Source organism: Archocentrus centrarchus, chromosome 5 (assembly GCF_007364275.1).
Source record: "Archocentrus centrarchus isolate MPI-CPG fArcCen1 chromosome 5, fArcCen1, whole genome shotgun sequence".
Lineage (NCBI taxonomy): Eukaryota > Metazoa > Chordata > Actinopteri > Cichliformes > Cichlidae > Archocentrus > Archocentrus centrarchus.
The window spans coordinates 27,976,962-27,982,803 of record NC_044350.1 but is presented as its reverse complement, the minus strand read 5'-3'; positions in this window follow the sequence as shown (position 1 = coordinate 27,982,803).

The window sequence follows — 5,842 nt, the reverse complement described above, 5'->3', positions numbered from 1 at the left end:
TGACCATGACGTCATATTAAGGGCGCATGCGTATTACATAAAATACGAATCCTAACGCGATTTCTTTAGTTAACTGAACGGATGATTTTGAGTTTTTAAGTATTTTTTCAAGTTGAAGTTGTAACTCATCTTCGTTAGTTGTAATGGGCACTGAGTTCACTCAGCATAGAGATAAGATAAGATAAGATAAGATAAGATAAGATAAGATAAGATAAGATAAGATAAGATAAGATAAGATAAGATAAGATAAAACTTTAATAATCCCACGACGGGGAAATTTGTGCATTACAGCAGCTCAATACAGAGAAAAAATGAAAAGGATGAGTAAGAACAAATAACTAAACTAAAAACTAAAATTCAATAGAATAAAATAAAATAGCAATACATGAGTCCAGCTGACTAAAACCCCAAATCCCTTTTTACAGTGTGGGAAGACGGATTTTAGATAACATCACCCTCTTAAAACAATAGCCAAAGTCATTTTTTAACAAAAGTTGTATTTTTGCCTGAAACATCATATTTTCAATGTTTTGTTCAGTATTTTTTTGTCTTTTCTGAGAAACCTGAAAAAAAATTACTATTATTATTTTAAGAGGGTGACGATAAAGCAACAGGGATCCGCTATTAAGTAAAGCCTCATTGCTTCTAAAAAAAAAAAAAAGGCAACACTTCCCCCTAGAGGTCAAAAACGGGAACATTAAACATGTCTTTAAACGAACATTTCCAGGAATAAAAACTATGCTGTTGACGCATTTGAATTTGACATATTACACTAAACTCGGGCATAAAATCCTCCACAAACTAAAAGCAGTACTAATGTTCACTGAATGGGAGAAATCAAACCAAATATAAATCTGCTGCTCTTTAAAAGAAAAAAAAAAAAGCATATTTTAGCAGTATTTTATAGCATAATCGTAAGCAGGTGTATGCCAGACGTTAGCGTGCGTGTATGTCCTGCGCATGCTTCGTGATGAGTTCAGAGTCCCTGCGATTCCCTCGGAAAAAGCAGCGCTTCTTTGTTTTGCACATCTTTATTTCATTTTATTGAACGAAGCGACAATGACGTGCCAGGGGGACCCCGTGGGGCTGACTGGTAATCAAAGTAGTGAAACTTCCTGACATGAAATGAAAAGGTCTTTGTTTTACTGTCATATATGAAAAAAAAAAAAAAAAAAAAAAAGAATATTCAGGAAGAAAGTTAAGATGACACCCGGACGGATTTAATTTAATGCATGGACATGAATATTGTTACTTAGTACATTCATAACGTTATCTGTCTGAAAAATGAGTGAGGTCATTAGTCCTGCACACCCGAAAATATTTAGACTTTTTTTAAATGTATTTATTTATTTTGCTGTTTATTTCCTGATATATATAGTGATGTTATTTATTCATTATTAGAATGGATTAAGTTATGAATGTACTAACAAACTACCTGAGCATACTGAAGTTAGTTGATTGTGTCAAACTACACTATATCTATAAGACGATCTTAACTGCTAATACACTGAAATATGGTTGAAACTCCCAGAAAAAGTAAATGTTGAATAAAACAAAAAATCCATAATTGATCATAAATCAACTAATACATTTATAATATAAAATGCATCCATAGTGAATATTGCAGCAATGATGACATCAACAACAAAGTGGCCTCTTTCATCACTAGTGTTTGCAAACCACAGCTGACAGACTGACTATGGATATTTCTGCCTTTGTCCACTGGATGGAGACAATGAAATGCTTCGACATCCAGCTCTGAATTACTTTACTAAGAATCCAGAGGTGGTTTACTTTTACTCTTGCAGTACATGTTAGTGATAATGGAAATGTAGTTCATTGCTGTAGTTAAAGTGTTTACACGCTGCAAAGTAACTAAAGAGAATTGTATAAGTGATTTATAGGATATCTTATTTAACTGGATAAAAATATCCAGTTAGGTTTAAGCGCCTTTCACCTCTGATGGCTCTTGGCTCATAAGATGACTCATAGTTGCACCGTGTGGAGATCAGGTTACAGTTTTGCACCTCATTTACATTTGAAGCACAGTAGATGAGTGTGAGGAGGATGAGGACAGTGTGCCCATGGAGAGATAATGGGATTATATCTCCATTATACCCTGAGGATATCGTTTCAGTTTGGATGCACTTCCGCTGTGATAATTAGAGTCCTGAATTCATGACAGGATTGGATGACTGAACTGATATTGGGTGAACACCCATCCAGTCCAGTGATCTTTTTCTGGGTCACATGGAAACTGTTAATTACTTGTAATTCAAGAGTGTACAATGCCATCTATTTTTCTCTATGCTGTCATTGTCATACATGATTTTTTTCTTATGTTTGTTGACTTCTGTTTTTTTTTTGTTTTGGTTTTTTGAGAAAGAAAGAAAAAGAGGTGGTAGGCAGTGATGTGATGTGTCTCGTGATCCACCCATACTGATTCTCACTGATACTCTGGCAGACATACAGCGAGGGTCGCTGTTTCCCTCCCACATCACTGCAGCAAACAAAGGCAGCAAAAACAAGAGAAGCTTGAATGTCACAAAGCGTGTGACCCCGAGCTGACCTCCCTCCATCCCGCAAAGACACAGAAGAACCTCGGCAACTCTGCATATGAGCTCTTCTTTCACAGGACTCAGCTTGCACTAAGAAACCAATAGATATTAATATGTCTTTATGTTTTGGAAAACTCAGTCCATTAAACTGCCCCACAATCTCCCTTAGTTTTTCAGCTGCAATAATAATACAAGATTCATGTCTTTTTTGTACTCATCAAACCATTTAGGTGCTCCTTGTGCCTTATAAATTGAAGACAGCCTGGATCCTGAAAGCGACCATTTACATCCAGTGGTAAATGAATAAAAGGAATCACTAAGAGCAACTTTTTATTGACTTAGAGTAACCCTTCTCTCCAATGCAGGATATCAAAAAGACATACAGTTGTGGTCAGATTTTAGCATACACTCATCATGGGTATGAATGCCATGGTCATTTTGGGCTTTTAATGATTTCTTTTAACTGTTCTTTTTCCATTGTGGCATCATTGTACAGCATACATCTTTAATAACTTTAAAAACAAGAGTTGGGTGCACAAGTCTGAATTTATTTTAGATTTTCTCTAATCCACACAGAACCATACAGGCTCAAATATATGCATACAGTCACTTAAATATTTTAATAAATGGTGCTGACGGTTCTAGAATATTTTTAACTTGACAAGGCCAAGGCCTGTTAAGGTCTTTTTAGTGGTAATGATGAACAACTGGTAATTTCTCTTTGCCAGTATCTGTTTGTCAGCATTTACTCACCAATACTCAGAACAATAGGAAAGTCAAAGGAACTCAGTCAAGATCTAAGAAGGAGAATTGGTGATTTACACAAGTTGAGAAGGTCTCTTGGAGCCATTTCTAAACAACTGCAGGTTCCAGGATCATCACTTCAAACAATTATACGTAAGAAGAAGTTATTTGGATGTGTTACCCCTTCGCCAAGGCCTGGTAGAAGAAACTGTCACACTCAGATGGAACAATGAAGAAGGAGGACTACCTCCAAATACCTGAGCTTTACCTCAGATCAACAGCTGTATGGTTGAAACTCAGACACAACTGGGTGTTCCAACAGGATAATGATCTCAAACACACACCAGATCTGGTTTTGGAATGAATAAAGCAGGCTAGCATTTAGCGTCTGGAATGGCCTTCTTAAATCCCCAACCTCAACCTTACTGGAAATTTGTGAACTACGCATGAAAGCCGGCTCCATGCCTGGAAGCCAACCAATTTAAATCAACTCTACAAAATCTGCCAAGAAGAGTGGTCAAATATCCAGTCAGAAATGTGCCAGAAGCTTGTTAATGGCTACCAAAAGTGTCTGGTTGAGATACAACTTGCTAAGGGACATTTAACCAAATATTTGTGGGAATGCATGTTTGTATTTGAGCCTGTATGTTTATTTTTGATCCTGTGATCTTGTATGGATTCGGGGGCGGGCTGGGGTTGAAATTCAGCCCGGGAGCTTGGTTTGGAGAGGCTTTTTATTCAATCGCACAACGGAGCAGCAAAAGGGGGAAAAAAGATCTTCAACCCCCCCCTTAGCTGGTGTCTCACCCTTCACCTCTCCTAATGGTGTGCTGGCTGGGCTGCAGTGTTAATTTTGACAGCAAATTTTGATTTAGTTTTAGTCATAGTCTTTTGACAAAAATGTCATTTAGTTTTAGTCATAATTTAGTCATTTGAATAGTTTTAGTTTTAGTCTAGTTTTAGTTGACGAAATTATCTTAAGAATATAGTCGACTAAATCTACAGTCGATTTAGTGACTAAAATATAAAGGGTGTAAAATGTGAATTAGTCATTATACACATTTACACAAAATTAAACATGTATTAAAAGTTATGGAATATTATTAATAATATTAACATTAGCGTTTCACCTGCTTCCCACACACCTGATCATTAACACCACCTTACTGAGATAATACGAGCGTTTTACAGCAGGACGCACTCTGAAAGGTACAGGGCAGTGTTCAGGACTAAGATTAGGAAAGGCTAATCCACCGCGGTGTGGAGATTTTCTCTAAACACAAACGCTAAACTGGGAAAAACACTTTACCCTGCATGACATTAAAATGCTTACCTTTGCATGGAGATCTGGGTGACTGGTTTGCAGATGTTAAGATTTGTCGTGTTTTTACCCGAGATAGTCGCTCCACATGGTTTACACATCGTTTTGTTTGTCACAACGCCAAAGGACAAATGTGTCCATACATCGGCTCTTCTCTTTCTCCCTGCTGACATTGTTTACATAACTTAGTTCTATCGGAAGGAACAACCAATCACAGGCTAGTCTCTGGAGCTTGAAAAAGGCGACTGGACTTCTTTTTGTTTCTTGAAGACGTTTCACCTCTCATCCGAAAGGCTTCTTCAGTTCTCAACCAAATGGTGGAGAGACCCAGGTATTTAAACCCCTGTGGGCGTAGTCCCCTGGAGGTGGTTATGACCCTCTATTGATCATGTGCTTGAACACATGTGCCCAGGTGTGAAGGGGGCGTGGGTCATATTTAATCAGTGGTTTCAGTTGAAACCAATTTAGGACTCCGCTCCATTGTTTCCTGTGGCCTATTGAGGTCACTGGAACAAAGGTGTGAATGGGGGTTGAGACGTCTGGGAAGGGAGCTCAGGACAGCACTGTAAGCGGGGGAAAGTTGGTGACGTAATCCACCTCCTCTGTTCAATGATGGTTGTTCACAGTGGACATAGATGGCTTCTTTCACTCCTCTTTCAAACCATCTGTTTTCCCTGTCCAAAATGTGGACATTGGCATCCTCAAAAGAGTGCCCTTTTTCCTTCAGATGCAGATGTACTGCTGAATCTTGTCCTGTCGAGGTGGCTCTTCTATGTTGTGCCATTCGTTTGTGAAGAGGCTGTTTGGTTTCACCAATGTAGAGGTCCGAGCACTCTTCACTGCACTGAACAGCATACACTACATCGCTGATCTTGTGTTTGGCGGGTTTGTCCTTGGGATGCACCAGGTTTTGTCTTAGGGTGTGACTTGGTTTGAAGTATACTGAGATGTCATGCTTGGAGAAAATAACAAGTTACCATTCCTGGACTGTGCGGTGCTTATCGAGGAAGATGGAAGCCTCAACATTGAAGTTTACCGGAAGCCCACACACACAGACCAGTATCTCCTCTTTGACTCCCACCACCCTCTGGAACACAAACTTGGGGTGATCAGGACCCTACAACACCGTGCGGAAAGTGTTCCCTCTAAGGCAGAAGGGAAGCATAAGGAACACACACACATTAAGAAAGCCCTCAAAACATGCGGTTACCCCAACTGG